This window comes from Lissotriton helveticus, chromosome 1_1 (assembly GCF_964261635.1).
Source record: "Lissotriton helveticus chromosome 1_1, aLisHel1.1, whole genome shotgun sequence".
Classification (NCBI taxonomy): Eukaryota; Metazoa; Chordata; class Amphibia; order Caudata; family Salamandridae; genus Lissotriton; species Lissotriton helveticus.
In genome coordinates this window covers 1,711,930,591-1,711,948,785 of record NC_136057.1, presented here as the reverse complement: position 1 = coordinate 1,711,948,785, position 18,195 = coordinate 1,711,930,591, and the positions used below count along the sequence as shown (strand labels likewise).

General features: G+C 45.3%; 1 protein-coding gene across 11 annotated transcripts in view; it reads right to left on the bottom strand.

Annotated features, from left to right (window-relative positions):
• Positions 1-18,195, bottom strand: part of BAZ2A (bromodomain adjacent to zinc finger domain 2A) — a 1,342,005-nt gene that overhangs the window by 820,572 nt on the left and 503,238 nt on the right. The window lies entirely within an intron of this gene.

Sequence of the window (18,195 nt, the reverse complement as noted above, 5' to 3'; positions counted from 1 at the left end):
CGACCTCCTATGGTGTGTTTCGGGTGGGGGTATGGCATCGTTACTTCTCCTGCTAAATTTCGGCTGTCTTTCTTCCCGATCGCCATGCCCCGCTTGGGCCGCTAATCCTTTTGTCTCCTGTCCTCCCGCCACGGGGGGCCTTGTCGGCGTGTCTTTTACCTTTCTTTTTTCATATTTCCTGATTTCCCCTTTTTATTGTTCTGTTTTTCTTCCCTCCATTTTCCTTTCCCTTCCTCTTCCCCCCTCCCTACCTAGTCCCCCCCCCCTTTTTCCTTCGTACGTCCCAGAGGGTACTATGACGGGCGGGTTTTAATGCATTGTCTTCCGATCCCTCTGTTCTGGCTTGGTAGTGTCTCGGGTGGCGGGCGTGTTACGATAATAATGCTCAGGGGCTGACTGTATCTCACATATCCTGATTTCTTGACTGCATTGTGTTGTCCCCCTGATATTTTGCCCCATGCCCCCTTCTTAATGTTGAGGTTGGTTACGGGATGTTGGATGCCTCCGTATTGCAAGTGTGCCTGTCATGTGTCCTCTCCCCTTATTGTAAAATTAAGCCTTATTTACTCCTGTGTTTTAGCCCTTTAGTTTCTGTATCTCTTCTCCCCTATTGTGATTGTGCTGCCTCTGCTTTGTATTGATTGCTTATGTAATATTTGCCTGGTGACTCCTGACTGTTTTGTACACTGCGGCAGGCCGGCTTGGTTGTGGGCCTCGATTTGTCTTCTTTTGATGTCAATAAAGGTTTTCAAAAAAAAAAAAAAAAAAAAATATGTCTTTTCGCACCCTAATCAAAGGGGGACGTAAGTTCTGGATATAACGCAGTGAGGGATCCAGGGAAAGAAAGATTCCCAGATGTTTGAAGCCGTCAATGCGTATTTGTATTGGACACCCCTGCGGTGGGACCCCCGTCACCACATAAAGCAGGGATTTACTCCAGTTAATCGAATAACCGGGAAATCGACCGAAAGTAGTGAGGATATCCAACACCACAATCAAGGACCGCCTCGGATATGTCAAATAAAGTAGAATATCGTCTGCGTAGAGGGAGATGCGGTCCTCCCATTCCGGCGACCAACGCATACCACGGATAATTGGGTCTTTGCGGATCCATGAAGCCAATGGTTCCAGCGCGAGAGCACACAGGAGAGAGGACAATGGACATCAATGCCGGGTCCCTCGACTCAGCTCAAAGGTTGCAGACTTCTTATTATTGACTACCACTTGAGCAAGAGGCCGAGCATATAATAATTGTACCCAATGAATATATTCCGGGTCAAACCCCATTTTCTCCAGCACTGCCCAAAGATACGGCCACTCAATGGTGTTGAATGCCATGGTGGCATCGAGAGAGACTATAATAGCTGGCTCTAGGAGGGAGGCAGCCCTACCCCAGAACACCGTGTACTCTACAAAGATTAAGTGCCGTATTCCTATGCGGAATAAAGCCCGATTGGTCTGGATGGACTAGTTCCTCAATCACAGTGATCAGCCAGTTAGCCAGCAGTTTAGCGAGGATCTTAGGCTCTGCATTTAAAAGGGAAATTGGCCGATATGGTCCACACTCCCCTTTCAAAGCAACTAACTTGCATTCCCGCCATGCACAGTGGTCACCAATTATATAATTTCAGATGCTGCATTCATCTTATAAAATGATGACAAAGAACATGTCATGAGTGATGTAATACAGAGTTCATACGCAGCGCATGGCAAGGGCACCGTGAAATATATGAATATACACACACACACACATATATACATTAACAAAACAAAGGTTTAAGTAAAGTTATAGTTAGGTATTGCAAGGAGTAAAAAATGAACGCTTATAAAAGAAATTAAAACAAACTCCTCAGTTATTGTTAATTCAGCGAACTATAACTTCAGCCTTCGACAAGCACTGCTAATTACCTCATATTACATCACTCATGATAAATTCTATGACATCACTGATGTCACTGCAAAATCTGAAATGACATGACAACACTGCATAGTGGGGGCACGCGTTATAGTTACTTTAGGTCACAAGTTAAAACGGTGAATTTCAGTGGTTTTGTTTGTTTAAAACAGTATGACATTTTCCCCTAACTATAATGCCTCTTTAACCTTTGATTTTTTCCAACGAAGGGCTTGTGATGGTTTTCAGAGTATAACAATAATCCCAATTTAGAAAGAGCCGATCACTGAGCAGTTGCACATCATAACCGATGTACCTGATGGAGATTTTCACTTTAAGATTACTAATTAACTTGATTCTAAAATATATTGGCTCTTTCTACATTGAGATTATTGCTCTGCTCTGACATTATAATCCATTTTCCAAACATCCTATCAGCTCTAACATCTATCATGTTACATCCTTCATTGCTCATCATAAGGAAAAAGCATTGAAAAGGTATTTTTTATGGAATACATCTGCCGCAGCGTATGCTTACCAAATCAAACTTGGCAGTGAATTGTTAATGCTTAGTCTCTTTGTTAACAACTAGCAGTACAATTGCTAACAACGCATGTGCTATTGTTCTGCTTGGATGCCATTATTGTACTGACTTGACAATTTTAATTTCTATGATTGTACTATCATACAGGATGGGAATTGATTTGATATTTGCTTTACGTATAGTAAACAGAACAATCCGCACAATTATCTACTTTTTTCTATTTTATTTACACAACTAGCAGTACAATTTATAAGTAAATACACTGGCGAGCTCCAGACAACTATTTCTAGAGTTTGAAAAATGTATCTCTCATCACTCTGATAGCTAGTAAAGGTGTAGTCTGCTGCAGCATCCACGTACATTATTTTTTTTTAGACTTTTGTTGATATATACATAGCCATCTCAATTGGTGATGTGAGGGTAATGGTAACCACTGCTACCAGTGTAAAGTTAGAATGCATGTGACTGCACACATCACAACGCATGATCGTCACCCTCAAACAGGATTTCTTTAGAAAACCCAACACAATATTGCCAGCCACTCATGCAATTAGTCTTTTTTCTCAAGTATTATTATATTTAATAAACTTGAAAAGAAGCACATTACAGCAAAGCAGTAACACATTGTCCATATTAGCATAACTTAAGGAGAGGCATATTACATCATTTAAACACCATCATACATGCATGTCGTTGGAGGGGATCCACTTCATAAGAGGCACAAGTAGACTTAGTCAGCAGAGCAAGAGTCATCATTTGCAGCGCACTGCTTCCCAGCAATACTCACCACCAGCCTACCAATTGAGCATCCCCCACTCACCTTTAGTGGACCACAGGTATTATCCTCATGCCACACATAGCATTACTGCCTTTTATTCTCATGTGCACCGCCCTCAACCCCTTCACCTGCCTCTATCGCACCAGAGGCCTCGTCCTCTGCTTCCACATCATGGGCAAGCAGGTATGTGTTAAGCGGAGGCCAAATATCATAGGGTTGAGTGACATCTAGTAGTAAAGCTCAAGCTGTTTGTTACAACATAGTACACCTCTGAGTCAATGCTTAAATGTGGGTGCCTGCCCTCTGCCATATCTACAAGCTCCCTGCTTATTTGTCAGTAAGAGGGCCAGTGCTGTAAATCGTGCATGGGGGTATCAAGTATCTCAAGTACCCGAACAGAGTAACAGTGGGAGCCATCAGTACCCTGCAGTCCACCATCTCTGAGCGGATTCACCACCTCAGTCCAATACCTATATAGTGCTCCACATAACAAGGCTAAGTGAAGAAACTCTGTCCCTAGCTGATCACATCTGCCACAATTCGCATCCTCTTGCAGACCAAAGCTATGAAGCAGAACTGGTGGATAACATGCTCTTTGCAAAGAATTTATAATGGCCAATGCGTAAGCGCCTACTAGAGGACACCATGCCCATCTGACGTCAGATATAAGTCTAAAGATCATCGCCCAGCTCCTGCCCCAGATCCCATGCCCAGTCCGTGCATGCCGCTCTCAGAGGAGCCACCCATCCTCCCTGAGAGGCACTGTACAGTTATTAAATGTTTAGCGGACGACACGCTCAATAGACTCTCCAGAGGTGCTAGGGAAACTGGCTCCTGTGGGAACTATGGAAACAACTGTTTACAACTACTCTGTAAACGAAAGTAGAGAAACATGTCCATCCAGTCTCTCGACCAGCGTGAGAAAGGAATACTTTCTATATAGGTCTCCCACAGATAGAAGCCATCGCATCGCGCCTTGAAGTGGCTATGAGCACCGACCTCATGCATAATAAGCATCAAAGTGTGACACTCCAGGGTTAGCTGGGACTAATAAACATAGCCGGTCCCACCTCTTTTGCTAAGCTTATCCCACGCCAGACAGTACACTCAACCGTCGAAACTTCAATCTTAATACCAGACACCGAAATTGCTCCTGCGCGCATGAATACTAGAGCTCAAAATCTGGTGCCTCGAACCAACCCAAACTTAATCGCAGCGTAAGGGCTTCCCATCTAATCCTAGGCTGCTTACTAGTCCATGCCAGACTAACCATCTGTGATCTTAGAGAAGCGAAGAGTGCCTTGTAGAGTGGCAGTGGACAATTTGTTAAGAGATACAACATCTGTGGTATAATCACCACTTTTATGAGGCCCACCCGACCAGCTAGGGAAAGGGGCAGAGATATCCAACGAGTTACTCGCTACATTATTCTGGCAATAGCAACCCTTTCGTTTTCCCTGATCACCACCTCTGGGTCTCTGTGCACCCATATCCCCAAGAATTTTAGTGAGTTCTCACACAACTTTAATGGAAATGTAGACGCAAAGTGTGGCGTGTTGGTCGTGAGGGGTAGGATGTGAAATTTTTTCCCAGTTGATGTTAACCCCCACTAGCAAGCCAAAACGAGTGTATTCCCACAAAATGACAGACTTTTACCCAGCTCTCTTACATACATGGTCATGTCATATGCAAATTCGAAAAATCAAAATGGGCATACTCATGCATCATATAGCATACTGGGAGTAATGCTGCCTTAGTCAAGCAGATAGTGGTTCCAGTGATAACGCAAAAAGGAGCAGCAACAGGGGACATTCCTGGCGCGTGCCCCTTGTGATTTTCAAAGGGTCTGAATAGGTTTTGTTGATTCGTATCTGTGCTACAGTACAAGCTCAGTGTACAGTAGTTGTATCCAGCAAACAAAACCCTGGGGTATGCACCGTGAATAAATATTCCCACTCCAGGCAATCAAACACCTTAGAGACATTCAAGAATATAGCAGCAGCAACTAGGTCTGGGTCAATATCTTGCATTATATCAAAGAGGGTGCACATTGTGGGCAGTGGAGTGTCCCACAAACAATCCGGCCTGGTCAGGTCTCACCAGCCCCAGGAAGAGAAGCGTCAGCCGAGTAGCCACAAATTTTGCTAAAAATTTTGTGTCATAATTTATAAGCGACAGGCCGATAGGCGTCACATTTATACACAGGTTTATCAGGCTTGAGCAAAATGAATCACTGCCTTCTGCATATTTAAAGGGAGAATCCCACTCGCTTGCGACTCCACAAAGACTACCGACATCTTAGGGGCCAAGATATCAAGATAACCTTCATGAAACTTGGAGGGAAATTCTGCAAACCAGAAGCTTTCCTTGTGGGAAGTGCACCAACCACTTCCTCAGTTCCACAGTAAATGGCCACACCAGAAAAAGTTGTTGGGCATCCCTCAGCTAGGCAAGCGCTGTGTCTTACAGATAGTCACCCACCATTGCAGGGGAACTTGCCCCAGTAGGGGCTTAAAGGTCCTTGTAGTATTGCAGAAATACACTCAGTACCTGTGTGGTATCCTGATGCCCTCCTCCTTGTCGCCCCCCCCACCAACACCACACTCTCAATAGCCCAGGGTTGTGTAATCTTAGAAGCTAGGGGCCGGCCGGGTCTCTCCCCCTCTCCATATGCTCTCGCCTTGGTATATTTGCAATGAAATTTGAATTTCCTTGCTGGATCTTCATTATACTCTGAGAGATGAGTGTGCAGGCAAGCCATATTGTTAGAATCCAGCGCCTGTGTGACCACACACTCTGTTGCTTTTATCTCCAGCTCCAATCTATTTAGGTAATCTCAAACAGATTGCAGTACTCCTCCACTTCTAGCCATGCTCAAGCCCCTGATTACGGCCTTAAAGGCATCAAACTCCATGCCCCGGGTGGCCGTTGTACCATCACTGATTTTAAAATATTCTGCAATCTCCTCACGGAGCTCCTCTGCAAAAACTTTATCCAGGAGGACTTCTGGACGCAACCTACAAACACAGTGGGTCTCAAGACTCAAGGAGAGAAGGACCAGTGCATGATCAGACAGGGTGCGTGCAAGATGGGTGACCACGCGAACCCATGATGCCACATCTTTCGACACTAGCCAATAATCCAGCTGAGAGCACTCCAAGTGAACATGCAAATCGAAAGGGCTCTCCACCATATGCTAGAATCTGTGCCACCAAACATCAGGGAAAGCATGGTATTGGAGGTCCCTGCACCAGGGGCCACCCCAGTTCCGCCCAGCTGCGTTGCAGAAAACAGTTAAAGTCGTGTCCCCCCCCCCCCTTTTCCTATCATGGCCTGAGGATCAGTCGCCAATATTTTGCCCCAAAGAACATATGAAAGAGCAGGGTGATCAACATTTGGCCCTTAACAGTTGACAACAGTTAGTTTGGAACATACCAACCATCCCCACGGTATGGCATACCTGCCTTGTGGGTGTGTGAGTGACCCATCCGTTATAAGGGTAAGTCCCGCCAGACCAAATGGCCACCGCTTGTCCATAAGTTTAACAAGAAGTGACGCAACAGGAGGGACATCGCCTGCAATGCACCATCTGAGCATGAGATGGGTTTCCTGTAGGAGTACAATGTCCACCCTATGGCGATCCAAATGTGCAAGGAACTGATGGGTCTTCTGAGTGTGATTAAGACCCAGAAAATTCCAAGTCACACAGCAACATGCGTCAGCCCTCCCGAATGGCAACAGCTCATCATCCGTTCACACAGTCATGCAAGTCGTCCACAACACTGCACCGTGCATGGATTGAGCCCTCTCCAAGCTGCAATAGTCATGAGTAATGTACTTCATTTATAAGCAACCAGTAACATCTCCAACCTTTACCCGCCCACCCAATTCAATTCAAAGTACTTTATTCGGTTTTACATGTGTTAAAACCATAAAAGCAGCATTGCAACATGGACATAAAACTTTAAAAAGGATAAATAACATGATCATTACCCCGATTTTTATACAATTCATTTCTTTTACAGAGGGTATAGGGTGTATCAGTAAAATACAAATTTAATAACAAGATAAAAAGACTGTCAGGACTCTCTTACATTTCTGGATTTGAGTGCTGATTTAAGAAATCCAACCACATATAAAGTGCTTTCGGGTTTTAGCATTTGCAGGTAGCACAGGGCCGGGCGGACCTGGTTAAAATTTAATTTTTTTAGTAAAGGTTTCAAAAAGAACCTCCGGGGAGCGTTATAGAGAGGACAAATAAATAAAAAATGCACCAGATCCTGCATAGACATATTGTCGCAGCCGCAGGGAGGTAACATCTGGCCTCTATGTGATCCCCTAGGTATAGCTAGTAATAGGTGATAGTAGTCCAGCCAAAACCTTGTTAGTAGAAACCGCTCATGATTTGTAATGGGCCATGATAGATATGGCTCCATTAGGGATGTGGTTTTAAGCATTGCAAATTTACGTAAGCTGGGTTTTACCAATTCCACCTCATCTCTAGCTAGTTTTTTCATTAGTATAAAGTTTTTTTTAACAAACTCTACATCAGCGGTGACAATCAGGTCTGGGTTTGAGAAAAGATCTGGGCGCCCCAGCCCAGTAAAACAACTTTTTAGATATTTAAGCCATGGTACATTAAGCATATGGTCCTGAGATAACACTTCTCTTAACAGCTGATGGTTAAGGGCCAGGTCTTTACTTAGCCAGCACTTAAGCCAAAACAGTAGAGGCCGTAGTGCTATGGTATCGCCAATAAAGGGTATTCCGGTTTCCTCGTGTACTATTAGATTGGCTGTTCCCTTGGGTACCCCCAATAGCTGTTTCAAGAAGGTGTTCTCAGCCACCTCGATACATTCGACTGGTGCGTACCCCCATAGTTCACTGCCGTAACTAGCTAGTGCAACACTTTTTGCCTGGTATATCTTCAATAATGCGGCTACTGGACGTTTGCCCATTTTAGACGCAAAATTGAATATTGCTGAGTTAGACCGAATTATCTCCCCTCTTTTCCTTTGTACCAGCGGGCCCCATTTTAACTGGTCGTCAAATAAGACTCCCAGGTAAGAAAATGATGTAGTTAGAGGTACCTCCTCTGCATTTACCACGAATGAGTACTGTTTCTTTGGGCGCACCCCTATCTGCATGATATATGATTTGGTGTTATTTATGGCAAGATCGCGGTCAGCCATAAAGCCGTGGAAGGCGTTCAATCGGGATTGCAGGCCTCTGGGGGTTCTTGCCAGAAGAACAGCATCGTCAGCATATAGCAAGACGGGCAGACCCCTGCACCCAACATAAGGAAAATCAGCATCGGTCTTTACCAGAAACGTGTCCAACTCGTTGATATATAGGTTAAAAAGGAAGGGGGCCAGAATGCAGCCCTGCCTTACTCCTCTCTCAACGGGGAAGTCCCTGGATACCCTAAGGTCTAGCGAGTATCTTACATTTGCCTTTGGGTCCTTGTGAAGGTCCCTTACGAAGTTGACCAGGGAAGGCTCCACCCCCATGGCGCCCATGAGATCCCACCCACCTACACACTCTGATGGCCCAATCCCACCAAGAATAGGAACACTGCCAATAAGAAAAACCCACTAAGTCACATACAGCAACCCCAAAAAAGGGGAAACTAAATAACGCAAGGTGTCTTCAACAAGTAAGTGGGGGGTATCCCTCAGGGGCTACCAAGAGGCAGTAAACCATCCTCAGCAGCAGCTGAGTGTGTCCGGAATATCGGTGTACATGCATGTCCACCAAACATGCTCAGAAAGTTTAAATATGAGGCTTCAACGTCTTCCAGACAGTTTAAATATGAGGCATCAGCGTCTTCCAATAACATGAATGCGGCATGAGTGAGTACATGACCAGTCCAAGTTTCAGAACAACAGTACTCTTAGGTCCTGAGCTCGCCACCGACATGGAGACCTTAGGAGGCATGTCCCAGGTCAGCTTCTGCCATATCCCAGTTGTAGGAAAGTAGGATCTGCTTTTATGGTTACCAGCACTTTTTGCTGGTGTTATTCTGTTTTCTGACTGGGATCCTGCTAATCAGGACTCCAGTCACTGTGATTTCTCCCTACATTTATGGTAAGTACTTTGATACCTAGTAAGTCCCTAGTATGTTGTACTGAGGTAACCAGGGCATAGGTACACCAGGTGTCTCTCATGGGCTGCAGCATGTATTATGCCACCCATGAAAGACCACTCAAACTGTGACTACAGCCTGCCATTGCATCCTGTGTGAGTTGGTGCCAGCACCACTTCTGATAGATATAAGTTTCCTTATATCTGAGGTCACCGCAATTAAAACATAAGTCACCCCTAAGGCAGGCCTTTCAAACCTTAAGGCTGGGTACTAGGTTACAAGTTTGAGGGTGCCCCTGCGTGAGCAGGACACCCCTACAACCCACGGAGTCCATTCCCGGGTTGTAAGTGCATCAACCATTATGATACATAGAGTAGCCATGCATCATTGCCGCTCGTTAGAGGTGTTTGAATCGCCTGACTTAGCCCTTCGCTACAGGAGTAGCGCTTCGAGATCCCTGCTTCTTTGTAAACCTTTGCGGAGAGTACAACACCTTCGTGGCCGCAGAGGAGGTGAGAGGCGCGGCGCCCGGGACTGCGAGGACCAGCATTCCTGTCAACACCAACAGCTGGTTCCTCTTCCCGGCCGAGCCGCGTCCCCTCCCAGTGCCACGCCTCCTGCTGACTGCTCTTTACCTCTCGCGGCCCCCGCTTCGCGGGAGCCGCTCGTTAGAGGTGTTTGAATCGCCTGACTTAGCCCTTCGCTACAGGAGTAGCGCTTCGAGATCCCTGCTTCTTTGTAAACCCTTGCGGAGAGTACAACACCTTTGTGGCCGCAGAGGAGATGAGAGGCGCGGTGCCCGGGACTGCGAGGACCAGCATTCCTGTCAACACAAACAGCTGGTTCCTCTTCCCGGCCGAGCCGCGCCCCCTCCCAGTGCCACGCCTCTTTCATAAATTTAAGCAGGCCTATTAACGAGCATCGCGGGACGCCCGCGGGTCGTACCCCGGGACGAGGCCCGGGCCAAGGGCGGGCCCGTTTTAGCCCGTTCTAGACTGTTAAAGGCTGGGCTGGGCTGGGCCACCCCCCTGGCCTGTGCATCTGGTAAGGCGATCATCAACTACCAGTGTATTCTTGCAGCTCGATAATTGACTTTCACCTACAAGATTCACATTTTGTATAAAACTTCCCTTTAAACCTTACACTATGACCAGGGGGAGTAGAAGCAAGACTGCCATGGCTACTGCCCTGGTTACTGGTCCAATTGATCAATTTATTTCTAGAACAAACGACACTATCAACCTGAGCATATCCTTACTTGAGCGAAGGGTATCGCAAGAACTTGCAGCAGCAAGAAGGTCATCATTGGGCCCCTTAGCCTCCGCCCAAACTCCATCAAAAGTATCCCTAGCCTCTTCTACTTTACAACCACAACCTCAGTCAAATGTCCAGATAGATATTCACACAATACCGAAATCTATCGACCTTTCTGTTTCAAATCTTACATCTGACATCGAATCCGCATGCGATCTGGAAAATACCCCCGACCTACAATTATTGCATTCCCAGGATTCGGCTACCCAAATTCAGCAAATAGGGGAGAAGGAGGGTGCTGTCCCTAAGCAAGGTAAAGATAAGACCATAGAAAACCTATTACCATCCAAAGCTATAACAACCTGTACAGACAGACCACTTCTTCCAAAATTATGTGAACCTCCAAATGATTCTAACGTTCAACCCATTATTCTAACAGATTTATCTGCAAACTTACCCATTCCGACCACAGCCGGGAAAGTTTGCAACCTAAGTAGCGAAAATAACCAACTTTTAGCCAGCTTTAGGGAAATACTTAAGTACCACCTCCAACCCCTTGAACGTAGCATAATGATCATAGAAAAACAGCTACCAAAACTAACACAAAAACCTCTAATCCCTCCAAGAGGGGGTCAACAAATTCTAGGAACTTCCACTACTAATGCTACCCCTTTAACTGCTGGCACCCAAGGGGTTCATAAAACCTATGGAACAAACTTGCCAAAACCATCAACTTTCCAAGTCATCCAAACAAATTCCAAGAATTCACAACCTTCTGCTCCCTTATCCCGTAGAGAGGTGACTGAGAATAAGAATAAGACTGGGTGCATTATTACTCCCACTCAGCCTGCACCCCCCCAATCCTGTCCTACTCAGTTACCCCCTGTAAAGGTTGCTCTTCCTCCACCACAGACGCCGATCCCACCAATAGTACCACAGCATCCCTTGCCAAATATATTTAGTGATGGGAAAAAGGGGCGTAGGCCAAGACGCCCGTTCCATCTTCCGCGTGAAGCATCCCCCTATACTGTTATTCTTACGGGTGTCCCCGAGCTACCGGATCCTGCAAAAGAACCATCCTGGTCATTACAAAACAAGGTTTTACAGTGGCTTAACATTAACAGACCTACACAATCTGCATACACCAGCAGAATTTCCACCGTACGCAGAGTCCCGTGGGTAGGGTCAGTATTAAAAACCATCCAGGGAGACTGCATAATAGTCAGCTGTGAAGATCCAGCCACAGTAGACCATATCTGTTCCTGGCCAGCCCTAGCTAAGAGCGGAGGGATAGACACTTATCGTCTTTCCTTTTTTTATCCCCCAACATACAATAACCAGTATTTGATGCCTCTAAACTGGGAACAACCTTTAGAGAGGGCGTGGAACTACGAGGAACCATGGCGTTCCCACAGAAACACCAACAGAGAATGGGAAACGCGGAATTGGCCTCCAATCAGAGAACAGGTCCCTATGACAGGATGGCGAGGAATACCAACACGAAACAGATACGACTGTCTGGAAATGGTCGATTGACCGCCAGCCACTCCATATATCAACAATCCGGTACAGAGGTTCATATCACCATCTGAAGGTCTAGAGACACCCTGTGAGAAACCTTTTGATAGCCCTTTACCAAATACTAACCTTATCACCATTTCATGCTTTAGCGGTCAAACCCTCCCTTCCCATCGTCCCCCCTATATCTCAACACAAATAGAAGAAGAGGAACCTATAATCCCTCTTGACCCGCTACTTAGCATTCCGCACATAAATGATACGAGCATCACAAACATAGTTCCATCAGATCATCCCCAATTATGAAACTATTCCAGTGCAAAGAACCTACAACTATCATTTTTATTTTGGAACATTGCAGGACTTCGCTCCAAAATAAAATCTCAAATATGGGTGGATAAAATAACAGAGAACCATGTAGTCTGCTTCCAAGAGACCTGGTCAACAGTCCCTGTCCATCTGGCGGGCTATAAAACTTTTACCATCTTAGCCACACAGGGCATGCTCGGCAGACCCACGGGAGGGTTAGCGATATACGTAATAAACACCCTTCCTCTGACAACAATCACAATCCTAAAAGAGGAAGCCTCTTACCAAATCCTACGAATCCTTTTTAAAAATAGTTTTGTTTATCTTCTGGTTAATTTGTACAATAATCTTTCGCAATCAGACTGCTCACGGATGGTCAACGAAATTACCTCTCTCTTAAAGCTTCAACTGAACAAGCTAACGTCTCATACCGTGTATATCATTTGGGGAGGTGATTTCAATACTCCATTATGTCCTAATTTCAAAGACGGTAATGAGAATTGTGGACTGATCGACGAATTTGATAGCCCTTTGGCCCATTTTACTCATTCTATAAATGGCTCTCTTTTTAATGAGAGCTTTTTTTCCCTAGAGTTGGATTATGCAAATCGACTAGTATACCCTCAACTTGATTTTGCTCCAACATTTCATGGCCGGGGTCTATCAAGTACAATTGACTTCATTCTATGCTCTCAGAACTTAAGGGGCCAACTGAAAAAAAATTCTATTGGCACAGACATCAGCAGTGACCATTTCTCAAATCAAATCCTAATACAGACAAAAATCGTCTCACTAAACATAAATACAAGAAGCCTCTTAACCCAAGAAACTTTAAAAATGGATAAGGTGAACGGTTTTTCAGTAAAGTGGGCAAAAATCGATCCCGATGCATTGACAGCGCATGTTATCAAAAAAGTTAATCTCTCTGTTATGGACTGCCTAGATCCTAGCTCCTCGCCCGAATTAATCCTCAGTAGCTTTGATAGGATTCTGAGAACAATAAAAGAGGAACTAACGCGCACAAATTCACGCAAACCATTGACTGAGAGGTGGTTTAATCCTGGATGCCGCAAAGCACTCTCAAATCTTAAGATAACCCTGCGGACAACCCCTAGGAACCTCCCTGAGATTGCCAGGCTGAGAAAACTTTACAAGGACGAAAGGGCAAAACGCATTAAGGAAATGAAGGCGAATTTGTGGCTTCAACTTCATGAAAGCTGTCGAGCAAGGGATAGCGGTCACTTTTGGCGAGTGGTAAAATCTCCTTTTTTGTCAGACTCGTCATCTGTCCAACATCTTGACGTGGCAGTGTCAGCTGAAGAATGGGTTGCCCATTTCACGGGAATCTTTGGGGGTCCCCAACCCAATCCAACAGAGAGGGAACCTTTTCTTCCACCAACATTAGTATCCAAGACGCATCCAATAAACATCTGCTTTGAACATGGTGAAGTAGTCAGAGCTTTGAAGGCCTCCAAACTAGGTAAGGCCCCCGGACCGGACGGGGTCCCGGTAGACATTTTTACTCACAACATCGAGCTTTGGTCTCCACTCCTCACCCAAGTCCTAACAGCAGTAACAACAGTAGGCCTTATAGATTCATGGTCATCATCAATTCTCCTACCTATCTTTAAAAAGGGAGACCGAAACGATCCGGTCTGTTACAGACCTATCTCCCTTCTGGACTCTATTGGAAAGGTAGTAGGTAGAATATTATTGGTGCGTCATCAAGAATGGGCATCATCCAAGAAAATTATAACTGATCTCCAATATGGGTTCCAAGCTGGTCTTGGGACCGTGGAACAAATCTTGAACCTTGTTCTTCTGACCGGAAAATATGTAAATGCCAAAAAAGGTCACTTATTTGTAGTCTACGTTGATTTAAGTGCAGCGTTTGATTGTGTACAGCACTGTAAACTTTGGTCCCTGCTTGAGGAAATGGGCGTCGATTCTGCACTTATTGTTTTCCTGCGCGAATTATACTCGAACGCAACGGCAAGAGTACGGCATCGGATTAACGGCGAACTTACCCCCGACTTCCAAATTAGACAGGGGGTAAGACAGGGTTGTGTACTGGCTCCCTTCTTGTTTAACCTGTACACTAACGGGTTGGAGGCAGCGCTACTAGAGGGGAGCCAGGACCTCACACAAATCAAACATCGTCCCATACCAACCCTTTTATATGCTGATGATTCTGTTATTTTTGCCAGGACTTTGACCCAGCTGCAAGTACAACTCAACAAATATTGTTCCTATATGGATTCCTTGGGCCTTAAAGTCAGCATCAAAAAGACTTTTGTAATGCACTTTGGCCAGAGACTAAAAAGTCCTAAAACCATCTTTGTGAACAAAACCAAGCAGGATCGAACTAGTGCTTATCCCTACCTTGGAATTTTGGTGGATGAAACTCTGAGCTGGCGGCAGTTGGTTGCAAGCAAAAAATTGCTTTTCCAGAGATCTACATCAGCCCTAGTCTCCTTCTCCAGGAAACTGGGAAAACCAGCTCCTCCGGAACGTCTCAAAATATACTATGCCAAATGCCACAGTGTGGCCACGTATGGTGCAGGTGTTTGGGGTTATGGCTCAATCAACCCACTACAAACAGTAGAAAATGGCTTTGCTAAATACCTGTTGTCCTTACCATCTAGTGCCCCAATCTATGCTTCATTAGCTGAACTAGGCATGGACTATATCACAGACACAATACGATGTCATCCTATGCTCCTGTGGCACCGCATCTGGACCAATGAAGAATGCCACCTAACTCGATCTTTGATCATGGATTGTGTTGCCCTTGATAATTGGGAAAAAATATCTTGGCTAGCTTACATAAGGAACTTTAGCCGAGATATGGACCGCAGCAATTACTTTCAAGACCCTCCCTCAATGGGTGATATTTTAAGAAAAGAGCTAAAAAAACTGTGTCTGAGTCATCTTAGAGCTCTACGTAGCACCATTGAATTGACAAAACCATCAAATTCTCAGATTACAGCTGTCCAGACCCACCTGGGTATACAACCTTATTTGATTTTTCATTTAAATAATTATGAAAAGTATCTCCTTACTAGGTTTCGTTTTAATCTTTTTTTCAGGTTAGTTACTTTTCCTAAAACTCACGATTGGTCTCATACACTTATCCCTTGTCCCTGTGATGATCTTTCAAATCAATCGACAATGCACGTTTTATTTTTTTGTAAATTTCATTCCTTCCCCAGAAAGGTCTGGATTTTGCCTGTTCTCAAACTAGCAGGTCTTAGATCGTGTAAATCTGCATTTCTGTCCCTGCAAACTCTGGAGTCAAGTTTTATTGCAAAGTACACTGCAAATTGTTTGAAATCATGTATCGACGTAATTATGAGTAACCATAATTTTCTCCTAACTATGACAGTCCCTAATTTGTAAATGTCTTTTGAAAAATGTATTGAATGTTTTTAGCTTTTGTACTTTTTATGATTGCAAAAACAATGGCAATCGAATAAAAGTTTATGAAACGAAACGGCATCATTGCATGATGGCTAACTCTAAACTGGCTGTAACAAAGCCTGTCGTGTTTGGTATCAAACATTTTGGAATCATAGGTGATTACTGTGAACCCATGATGTTTAATGACCTTAGCCATGGGGAGCATACATAAGTTAAAAAAAGGTGGCACTCAGGGAGGAGCCCAGAGGTACTCCCTGCTGCAGACTGAACACTTTAGAGTGTTGGGTTTTTTTGCCACACCTGGAACATAGACCCCTGAAGAAAGGAGGCAAGCCATCGTATGGCCATATGGCAGACAGAGCAACCCCACAGACGCTCAGTGAGCAGATTATGCGATACAGTGTTGAATGCTGCACTGATGTCTAGCATCAAGAGAGCAGAAGTGTCTCCTGCACATTCGAGGTGCACTCATTGTGCGCCTGCCCTGCAGCCTCTGATGCCACTGTATGCATACTTTTTCGCACCGCAGAATGAAGATGGGGCTGCTTCCAGTCCAGTTTACCCATTGCAGCCCTGTTAACACCTTTCACCCCAAGAAAACTCAGCAAAACCCCGGGCCACACACGAGACGGCCACAAAGAGTTCACAGTCAGCCCCAGAGGGGCCAATGGGGTAAGTCTGCAATGCAGCGAGGGGGCCCACAGCCAGACAAGTAGCACCTCCAGCTAACCCTAGCGTCTCCTACAGCTCCTCAACGAGGGTCCCATCACATCGCAGGACCACAAGGGGGCACGAGCAGACCCAGGAGCAAAGGGCAGAATTAGAACCGTAGGGCCCCACACACCTGTGCACACATCCAGGTTATGACACTAACAGGGCACACCGTCACCAGCTGGAACCGGCAAGCCTGTCACCGAAATTGCAGAAGGCTTACCCACCCTCAATGCGGCTCCCACACTGCCCTGTAAGAGTCACAAGGCTGTCCAAAGTCGCCAAGCGGTGCCACACCAGCTACCTGGCCTCCGCGCTGCCGGCCCGAGGCAAACCAAACCCCCAGCCAGAGGCAGCCCCAAATAAAGCAACATCAACCCCAATCCTCAGCACTTTCACATAGGTGTCCTTTTGGCAATCTCCACCCCACTCCCAACACAGCACAGGACAGGTTCAGCAGCAAAACCATCAAAGTCCTCCTTACACGCTTTGCCAGGCTCCAACGCTCTGCTCCCATAGCTATCTCCCCTCTGGTGCCGAAATCTTGCTTACTAGGCTGGCCTAGCCTCGCAGTTCTGGGTTAGACTGCTGAATGAATGGCCACAAAGGACACACCAGCCAGATCTGGGCTGTCTGTTCAGTCCGTAAACATGGGCTGTTACTTCAAAGGGTGGTAGCATGTATAAACAATCGGATGCTGACGGGCGATGATCCCGGACATCAAGAGCCGTCATAGGTGCAGCCATATTGCGTCCCCTCACACCACCCCCCAAATTAATCTTCACACAAGTATTATCATGTTAAACGCAAACAGCATTGGCAAAGTCAAAAGCTCAGCATTGCAATGCAGAGACTAGATTTGCTTGTATTTTTTCCCTCTGAAAGGATTTTTTCTCCATTGGGAAAGCATTACCCCTCACTCACATGAAATGTGGGGTGATTCTTTCCCCTTCAAACCTTGTGAGAGAGCTACTCCAGCCATTTGCTGGAGTGGATCTCCAACCACTACCACAGCAGAAAGGTGTTGGTTTGTAGTTCGGGATGCTCCCAAAAATATAAAACATTTGTGGGTATTCCCAAACTCCCCAGGCAAACCATGACTTAGAACACCCACTTCTCACTCAAGTGTCCTTTACAAATACAGATTTCCGGGGTGGTGAAACTGTATTTATGAATGCCAGGAATCCCTTTTTAGATTCCAGCCTAGCATTTAATAAAAAAAGGTAAATTCTGTCAGAAACTTACGTTCATAACTAGATTTATCTTTGTGGATTGCGCACTTTGTGTCATACATACCTATTCCAAAGTCTGAGACTTTGTAAACAGTAATGGCTACTAAAACTGATTTGAAAGACTGCCTCTTTCAGAGCACTCAATAGAGGTTAAAACATACAGTGGAACCACTTGTGTCTCTCCAACTTTTCACAGAATACAACCCCTTTCAAGTAACTGCCATTTTTCTACCATGTATGGACATATGTTTTTAAGACTTATTACTGAGACGTCATTTACACAGACACTGTTAAAACATCACTATTAGGCCTTACAAATTACACAACACCAGTGCATGGATTTTGGTGTGATCCCAAATAGAGTGAATCAAGATATTGCACAATACCAAAATGTCAGCATATAGCAAAGATCCACATGCTTGGTAAAGACACACATGCACATTCCTTCCT